Source organism: Camelina sativa, chromosome 15, assembly GCF_030686135.1.
Source record: "Camelina sativa cultivar CO46 ecotype springtype chromosome 15, ASM3068613v1".
In the NCBI taxonomy this organism is placed as follows: domain Eukaryota; kingdom Viridiplantae; phylum Streptophyta; class Magnoliopsida; order Brassicales; family Brassicaceae; genus Camelina; species Camelina sativa.
Genome location: NC_141894.1, coordinates 31,069,716 through 31,079,712, shown reverse-complemented (window position 1 = coordinate 31,079,712; position 9,997 = coordinate 31,069,716). Strand labels below are relative to the sequence as shown.

The 9,997-nt window shown below is 41.3% G+C and overlaps 1 pseudogene; it reads right to left on the bottom strand.

The window, feature by feature from the left end:
• Window positions 1–5,029: 5,029 nt before the first annotated feature.
• Window positions 5,030–5,377, bottom strand: LOC147927377 (uncharacterized; annotated as a pseudogene).
• Between the last annotated feature and the right edge of the window lie 4,620 nt (window positions 5,378–9,997).

The following is a 9,997-nucleotide window of genomic DNA, read 5'->3' as shown; positions in this document are numbered from 1 at the left end:
TTTTGTGCTAGTTTTGTTCAGGAGACCTTAGAGAAGATTCGGGTTCTCAAGCTGAACATGAAGGAGGCTCAGGATAGGCAGAGGAGTTATGCAGATAGGAGGAGGAGAGATCTTGAGTTTCAGGTAGGAGACAGAGTGTACCTCAAGATGGCTATGTTGCGGGGTCCGAACAAGTCATTGTCAGAGACTAAGTTGAGTCCGAGGTATATGGGTCCATTCAGAGTGATTGAGCGGGTTGGACCAGTTGCTTATAGATTGGAGTTACCTGAGGTGATGCGTGCATTCCATAAGGTTTTCCATGTGTTTATGTTGCGGAAGTGTCTCCGTGAGGGAGAGGAGGTGTTGGCTAAGATTCCTGAGGATCTTCAGCCTAACATGACTTTGGAGGCGAGACCAGTGAGGGTTCTCGAGAGGAGGATCAAGGAACTTCGGAAGAAGAAGATTCCTTTGATGAGAGTCCTGTGGGACTGTGATGGTGTTGAGAAGCAGACTTGGGAGCCTGAGGCAAGGATGAAGGCAAGGTTCAAGAAGTGGTATGAGAAGCAAGCCGCGACTTGAGCTTGTTTAGCCTGGTCCCATCTGTAATTCGTGGCTGGAACGGGAATGGAGTATTCCAGCCCATCTCTCTTGATACTCGGTCGCTTGGGGTGGTTGGTTGTGCGACTCAGTAACAAGATGAGGTGGTGTTCGGGGTACAAAGTTTCCGTGAGGCGGGGTTTTGGAAGAAAGTTTCCTGAAATAGAAGTTTCCAAAAGTGGAAAGTTTCCAAAAATGGAAAGTGCTAAATATGGAAAGTTTTCCGGGAGTTGGAATTTGTCCATTTTAGCGGTGGAGAGCCTTGGAGGGGCTTGTGTGGCCTTAGTGGCGGACTTTTGAGTCAGTGTGCCAGTGTGCGGCGGTATTTCTTTTGTTATGGTGTGGCCTTTGTGGCAGTATTCTTTTGTTATTATGTGGCCTTTGTGGCAGGCTGTTTAGCCAGAGTGCCTGTTAAGGTGGTCCTTCGGGACAGATGGTCTTTCGGGACTGATGGTCCTTCGGAACAGACGGTCCTTCGGGACTGATGGTCCTTTGGGACAGACGGTCCTTCGGGACTGATGGTCCTTCGGGAGAGACGGTCTTTCGGGACTGATGGTCCTTCAGGACAGACGGTCTTTCGGGACTGATGGTCCTTTGGGACAGACGGTCTTTCGGGACTGATGGTCCTTCGGGACAGACGATCCTTCGGGACTGATGGTCCTTCGGGACAGACGGTCCTTCGGGACAAATGGCCTTTGTGGCGTGAATATGATCCTTGTGTGGTCATGGGGTATCCCGGTGAGGGGATATGTGGTTGGTAGGACATTGAGATGTTTTACGTGAGCCACGGGAAGGAAACCTGCATAGTGATAGGACTCAGACGTGTTCAGAATCGATTGCTCGCGACTCTTGGGGGACTTAGGTTCTCCTAGTACTGCCATATTCAGAGACTTTGTGGCTCGGGAGTATGGTTGGTATATCGACTTCGGATGACGATCCGGGGGCGCGCTGTAGGGTGGCAACCCGAGAGACGAGTTTGGACTTTTCCTTATATATTTTGGCATGCAGACTTAGGTCTGATGAGGAGCCAATAAAAACTCAAGGTCTAGGCCTAGGAGTAAAGGAAAGTCCAAAAAGTCAAGAGCAAATGACGCCTGGAACGTGAGTCTATCGCCTAGAGGTGACCTTCTGTAGCTCGGTCGGAGGAGTGCGGGCCGTGGAGACGGTTGCACGGGAGTCCTTGACTGATGGTTGTTCGAGATTCAAGGACGAATCTAGTTTGGTGGGGGAGAATTGTAACACCCGCAAACCAATTTTTGGTAATTTGGTAAGGGTGTCGATCGACACCTTCTAGTGAGGCATCGATCGGTCGGTTCAATTTTAATTGTCCGGTTTGCGTGGTTGGTTTAGGGAATCCCTAAAATCGAGTTTTAGAGGTAGAAAACGACCTAGGGTCGTGTTATTTTGTGTTATTCGCCGTTTTGAGAGAAAATCAAAAGAGAGAGAGTGTTCTTGAGCTTTTGGGAAGAGATTGAGAGATTCCTTGCTGTTCTTGGGAGATCTAAGGCTGGAAAGGTGTTAGAAGCTTGCTAGGAGTGAGGGAATTCGTTCTTGTTGGTCAGAATCTTCTTGAAAGAGGTGAGTGCATGACCATGGCTTATCTAAGCTAAGATCTCTAGATTCTATGTGATTTGGTGCTTATGTGGTTGTTTCTTTGAGTTCTCTATGGTATTTCGTCACTGTCTGGGCTGGGTTTGGCTTCTGGGAGCGCATGGAGCGGATTGGAGAAGATTGGAGGTGAGATTCGGAGTTTCTGATCGAGGGAAATCGCTGCTCGGCATCGGTGTCGGTCGACACCAGTTGGGGTGTCGGTCGACACCAACGCGAGGACGGCTCGGGACTTTGGCGAGTGTCGATCGATGCCATGTGGAGGTGTCGGTCAACACAAACTAGGATTTTCGGGAGTGTCGGGCAGGGTGTCGGTCGACACCAGTTTGGTGTCGGTCGACACCCCTCTTCCAATTATGATGGATGTTGCATGCTTGTATATTGCCTGGTTTGTTTTATTGATTGTTGTTTGTGGTATGTAGAGATCTTATTGCTTGTGTGTATAGCCCAGTAGATTGGAGGATTGCCTCACTAAGTATTTGTGATAATTCTTACGCATCTCAATTGTTGTTTGTGGTGTGCAGGTAAAGGCAAAGTGTGATCGTGGAATCCAGGCAATGAAGAGGAGGATGTTCTAAGGACTTGATTGGATGTTGTCTGGCATTGTTAGGTTGCTAGAGAGCAAAACCCTGTGAGATTTTAGAGAACTTTTGGAGAGAAGAATCAAGACTCCTTCAGAGAAGATTCAGAACTCCTTTACTTCTTCTTTAATCTCTTTCTTAATGCAATTTATTCAGAAGATGTTTTGTGTTTCATTGATTATGTCTGAGTAGATCTGCTTGTTAGGTTTAGGGTTTCTCATTAGGGATTTCATGGATTATTAGATCTGTTATTATTTAGGATTCATTATCTTTCTTGTTCTTCATCATAGGTTGTTCTCAATGCTAGATCTTTGATTAGTCATCTGGATTTAGATCTTAGGATTATTAATTGATATGAGAATATAATTGATTTTCCTGATAAAACCTTGGTGAGCAAAATTATTTCTTGCAAAGAGATTTGATTTAATAATTTTGTGAACAATCTAAACTTGTTTTTAAAGCTGATTTATTACTTAGAATTTTGCAAAGAGATTTGGATTTTCTGGTTTTAAATTTAGATAATATTTGCAGTGAGAACTGATTTATTTTATAATTGTATTTAGAGTTCAAGAACGGTGCTTAATTGTTGAATCCTGCTTATTTAATTAATTGATCTGATTTTCCATGATTTCCTGAGAATTTCCCTAAGCCTAGGGTTTATTCCTATTGATTTACAACTCCTTTATTTTCTGTTTTTGCATTGCTATTTAAATTTAATATTTTGATTTAGCATAATTAAAAGAGTAATAAGTCTATTGTGTGAATCTAGAGTTCTTGTGGATTCGATCCCTAAGTACTACAATTGATCTCTTAATTTGAGAGAGTAGCTCAGGGTTAAATTTGAGCATATCATTAGGTTGCTAGAGTTGAGTCATTAGAAACATTGTTAGGTTGCTGGTTTCATGTTTTCTGATGATTGATTATTGGATATTGCTTATGCTATGGTATTGGTTATATTATTGGTTTATTATTGGTTATTGGTATTGAGTATTCCGCTGTTGAATGTGTTTGTGGTTAGGTGGCTAGTGGGTATGGGACCACTAGCTGTAGATTATTTTATTATATTATATTTATTATTTATTATTAAAAAAAAAAGGTCGGTCGTTTCAGATATATAGATTAAAATCATGGCAAAAAGAGAAACAAATTAAATGTGAGTGAGGTTAATGGTTATGTGGACTATATTTTCATTGTCAACCTAATCCACTTGTGGGAAATGACTCTAATCAAATTTTATCCCTAGTACTCTATGGTTGAAATACTAATATACAAATACCATTCTTACATGATTCAGTCTGCAGTTAATTGAATGTTCAAAACCTCTTTAATTTCCTATTTCAGTTTCTAATTTAAAATTGAAATTTGTTTATGTTTTTCTAATCAGTTTTTGTAATTTTTGGCATACCATATTATAAGAACATACACTTGAGTCTAAAATGACCAATGAGTACTAGATATTGAGTATCTGGTCAAAGCCTATATAACTTATTGTTCTTTTGATGATAATAGTCCTGTTCTTTTGTTGGTCGCACGACTCAAACCAGCGACTCTTTTATTAACACATCATATTGTAATTATTAACATATTAGAGGGTGTAACTATAATTTTGGAAAATTCCCAATTAAAATTCAGATTTTTTAGGTAACAAAATATTTTCTATGATCGTCTTCTCCATAGATTTTTGTCATGGTTTAAAACCAGCGACAGTCGCTTCTTTGAAACAAAGGCATAGATGGCATCGCTATTTCATCTGGCGACCCAAAAATCATGGGATTTCAGTCGCATAGACATAAAGAAAAGAAAGATGAAGAAGAATTGAAGGAGAAGTAAAGGCATATTTCTGATCGTGACTGTTACCATTTTCCAACATCATTTATCGAGATGAAAATAGTTGAGCACTTGATTTCCGTCTGTTTTTTGCCAACATCATTTTTTGAGCATGATCCCACACTGTTACCATTTTGATATCTTCTAAGTAAATCAAGTGCTCAACTATTTTCTTGTTTTTTGAATCTACTAAAATGAAAACGTAAAATATATTGTAACTTTATATTTGTGTTTTTGATAACTAGCACTTATTTGTGTTTAAAGCTTTTATCTACTTGAATTGAGGATAACTAGCTCATATTTGTTAGAAATACAAATTATGTTATTTATCTTCAAAGAGCTTTACTTTTCCTTTATTTTTTGTAAAAGTACTGAAGTGGATATTTCCGATAAATTAAATGTTACACCAAAACTATCAAGTTTTTAATCAAAATAATTTAAGCAGTTTTCGAGATTGCAACGGAATGACTCCACAAGTCGTCCCTCTTCTTCAAATATAGTGTTTCACGGGCAATTAAGGCTGGTCTGTCAGCAATATACTTAATAAGATTATCGTGACACACTTTTCCTTCTTGAACAAGATCGTGGCAGCAAGAATCATTGATGATTGCATTTCCAAAAACAACGGCGATTATATCCAAGGCAGAGTGAGGAGAGATTTTAACAAGACAAGTATCTCATAACGATTTTGCTTCAGATTCATCGACCGAAAATACAGGAACAAAGGCGCAAACCAAGGCTACAACAATGAATAACATAGCAATCTGAGATGTAAATTTAGCCATATGTGCTTATACGTGAAATTTACCAACTATTATTTCTTATATGAAAAGAATGTAATGAAGTGTGTTTTGTATTTGATATTATAGACACAAAGCTACATACACTATTTATATGTAATTGAAAACCCAACGTAACTATCATAACATATTACAAAACTAAAATAATTAATGAGAAAGAGTTTCTTTTCTCGGTAAATAAATATACTACGAGCGTTTAAATTTCTCTTTTGAATTATTGTTTTTTAAATTGTAATGACAAATTTAATACAAATAAAGATATCTTGTTTAAATGGAGAACATTGTAATTTTGTTTTAAATCATGCAAACTTTTAGGCCAATTTTTTTAATATGAGGTTATATACTAACTGAAATATATAGAGTTTTAAATATATTAAACTATTTTTTAGTAGTTTGACATATAAATATATTTTATTTTTAATGTATAAAAACTCTAAGTCACACTAATAAATTTCTTATCTAATTGACAAAGAAATGCCACTAGTATGTTTCTAATTTCTATTACAACATTTCATTATCAAAAAAAATTTTAAAAAGAATCTGAGATTCACTAGAGCTGTATATATAAAATGTGTAACATTTTTTTAACATAAATAAAAAGGTTGAAACCTTATTGATAAGTTTGTAAAAAATGAATATATTTTAGGTCGATGACTAATAATTACAAAAAATATTTTTTCGTAAACTAGAGAAAATACTTCTTTAAAATAGATGTAAAACAATGTTTATTAAAGAGAATAGAAACAAAATTGGGGGATTTTCAAAAATACCCCTATTTCTATGTCACTTTTCAAAACTACCATTTCATGGTGTCCATTTTCAAAAATACCATTTTTAATATATAAAATGACTAAATTCTAAACCATTAAAGGTTTAAACTGTAACATCCGTGAACCGAAATCCCGGTTTAGGGGATTGCATCGGTCGATGCAAGAGGTGCATCGGTCGATGCATGTGCAATTCTCTGCGTTTTGACTTAAGTCAAACGCTGCGTTTTGGTCAGAAGAGAAAGGGGAAAACCCTTAGGGTCGTGTCTTTGTCTCATTAGACGTGTGTGGCCGTTTTTGAGAGAAAAGAGAAGGGAGAAAGAGTCCTTGAAAGTTCTTGGAGTTTTCTGGAGATTTGAGGCGTTTCTTGGTGAGATCTGTAGTTGGGATTGTTGTAGGAGCTTCCTAGAAGCGTGTTCTTGCCTTTTGGTTGTTCAGATTCGTCTTGGCACAGGTAAGTGCATGACCATGGCTTATCTAAGCTAGAGGAACCTTTAACTTGCTTGTTTTGTGTTGTTAGACTTGTTAGATTGTTGGTATGGGCGTTAGGAAGCTTTCTTGTGGCTTGGGAATGAGTTTCTGTGGTTGTAGGAACGAAATCCGGCGAGAAGCTTCGGGGAAATCACGGTGCTCGACGTTGCATCGATCGATGCATATCATGCATCGGTCGATGCAAGTGCGAGGACGGTGCGTAAAACTCTAGGGTTTTCGTGTTGCGTCGAGCATGCGTCGGTCGATGCAAGTTACACTTGCATCGGTCGATGCAGCTTCTGTGTCGATCGATGCTTCCCCATTTGGCATCGGTCGATGCATGTGTGGTGTCGGTCGATGCATGTGTGGTGTCGGTCGATGCATGTGTGGGTATGGGACCACTAGTTGTAGTTTATTTTATTATATTATATTTATTATTTATTTATTTAAAAAAAAAAGGGTCGGTCGTTTCATTTTGGTATCAGAGCCCTTACGGTTCTAGGTTTGGGTTCACTAGGTTTCTGTTGTAGATGTTTGGGATTTGCATGCTTGATTGATTATGTGAGTTAGTCAATTGTGGGTGGCATGGAGTCCTAGAACATCCTCTTCGAGCCTTCAATGAGATTCCACGGTGAGTTATTGTTATGTTTCTTTGTGTGGTATTGATTTGTTTTCTGCTTGATAGCCTCTGTTCTTGGAAGATCAGTGGTTAAGGTGTTTGAGTTGTTGGTTGTGGACGGGGACGTGGTTGTGGTCATTGTCGGGCGGGTCCCGAGGCCAGCGAGTGTGTGGTCCAGAGTTCCACGAGGAGGTACGTCAGAGGGTCGCAAGCGTATCAGGAGGGACCAGAGGGGGTTAGCCGGTGAGCGTGCCGGGGGTGCTGGGAACCCAGGTGTGGGGTTGCAGCATGTGGAGCCCAGGGTCGAGATGATCGCTTGGCGGATCTGTTGGCGTGCTGTTGGAGCGGTTACCGAGAGGGGTACCAGTGTAGGCTCCAGTTGTGCCGCATGTGGCGGGGTGCAGTCGAGGGCTGCGGATGTTGAGGACTTTCCACCTTATGTTAAGAGGATGGAGCGGTTGTAGATGACTGGTATGAGATTATTCTCAAGAGGTATCGGGCCTAGAGAGGCGGATAGGTGGACATATGCAGTTGGAGCATATATTTTTTCTGCTTGGTGGTTAATCCAGTTGGATATTATAAGTTGAGTGGGCAGGTGTAACATTGCAATGTTATACCCGGACCACAGGAGGTAGTTGTGTCGAGAGATGTTTATAGTCGTTAAAGATTGTTGCTCCTGAGGGGATGGTGATTCCCCTGAATACCGATAGCTCGAGGGGCTGAGGGCTCCAAGAGTGGCAGAGGGGATGTTGTTCTCCTCAGGGGATGAGTAGTTTCCCTGATACCGAGATCTTGAGGATTGTGGTCCAAGAGTGAGACGGTATAACTCGAAGACGCTGGTCTGAGAGTGAGATCGGTATGACTCGAAGGTTGCGACCTAAGAGTGGAAGAGGTGGGAGCAAGCAATGTATAGAACGTGAGTATAAACACAACGACGGAATGTAGACCTCGAGAGTGATGGTGGTTTAATCTTGGATTTTAGGATTATGTTGGCCGATGGGCCAGGGTTTTATGAACCAGAGCGGTTATGAATGTGTGGCTGTTGTGCCAGGTTTGTGAGGCCGATGGTGCCGGAGTCCCGGGAAGGGGAGTTACAGCAGGTTTGAGCCGGGAAAGGCATGTTTGCCAGATACATAAGTTCACGAGAAGCCTTCATGGCAGGATAAACTAATCGTTACGACGATGTTGGATGAAGTTCATTGGAGATGGACAGGGTTGCTAGATTCTAGGTTTTGGTAAGCTTGTTGGAGGGAATAAGTCAAGTGGTTTGAGTTAGCGGCCTGTAAAGCATTTGAAGCGGTAAATCAGAATATGCGAACGTATGGTACTTGTTTGTTTTATTACGTTCGTATTGATGATTTGCTGTGGAGAATTGCCAAGCGGAAAGCTATCTTTGGAATAAGCTAACTTGTGGAAGTTTCCCTAACTGGCAAGTTACTAGAGGTTCTTGGAGGAACAAGAGGGTTGATATTCAGGTGGCGGCGAGTTGATGTCGGCATACTTGAGTATTTGTTTAGTTGAGCCAAGGAAGTAACTAGAGGGTTTATGGAGCAAGGGATTCATACGTTCTAGTGTATCACCATGGAGAGCACCGGTGTTGTTTGTTATAAAGGAGGACGGAAGTCTCCGCTTGAGTATAGATTAATGGGGTTTCAACCGGGTTACCGTGAAGAACAAGTACCCTCTCCCGAGGATGGATGAGTTGTTGGACCAGTTGAGGGGTGCTACTTGGTTCTCCAAGGTAGATCTGGCGTCGGGATATCATCAGATACCGATAGATGAGGCAGATGTGAGGAAGACTGCTTTCAGGACGAGGTATGGGCACTATGAGTTTGTGGTGATGCCCTTCGGATTGACTAACGCGCCAGCAGCGTTTATGAGATTGATGAACAGTGTGTTTCAGGAGTTTCTAGATGTATCAATCATCATTTTCATTGACGATATTATGGTTTATTCTAAGAGTCCTGAAGAGCATGCAGTGCATTTGAGGGCAGTTATGGAGAAGCTGCGGGAGCAGAAGTTGTTTGCTAAGTTGAGCAAGTGCAGTTTTTGGCAGCGTGAGATGGGCTTTCTGGGTCATATTGTTTCTGCTGAGGGGGTTTCAGTAGATCCAGAGAAGATTCAGGCTATCAGGGATTGGTGACAGCTTATCCTATGGGAAGGTTGTTAAAGGGTGAGGACCAGGGTTCTAGGAACGCCTGGCGCACCAATAACCTACTGGTGGATTGGGATATCCACAGTGATGGGTTAGGATCGATGCCCTGCAGGGCCAGCTTGGGGTCTGTTTGGGCGGCTTGGGCGGCTAGCAGTGAGGCTAGTGGGGTCCACGGGACGGGTTGTTAAATAAAAATCGATTTTTATATGACAAAGTCAATTGGTGGCAACTTGTCCTGTGGGAAGGTTGTTAAAGGGTGGGGACAAAGCTTCGGGAACGCCTGGCGCACCAATAACCTACTGGTGGATGTGGATTTCCACAGTGATGGGTTAGGATCGATGCCCTGCAGGGCCAGCTTGGAGTCGGTTGGGCGGCTAACGGTGGGCTAGTGGGCTAGCAGTGAGGCTAGCGGGGTCCACGGGACGGGTTGTCACAAATACTTATATACAAATACCATTCTTACATGATTCAGTCTGCAGTTAATTGAATGTTCAAAACCTCTTTAAGTTCCTATTTCAGTTTCGAATCTAAAATTGAAATTTGTTTATGTTTTTCTAATCAGTTTTTGTAATTTTTGGCATACCATATTATAA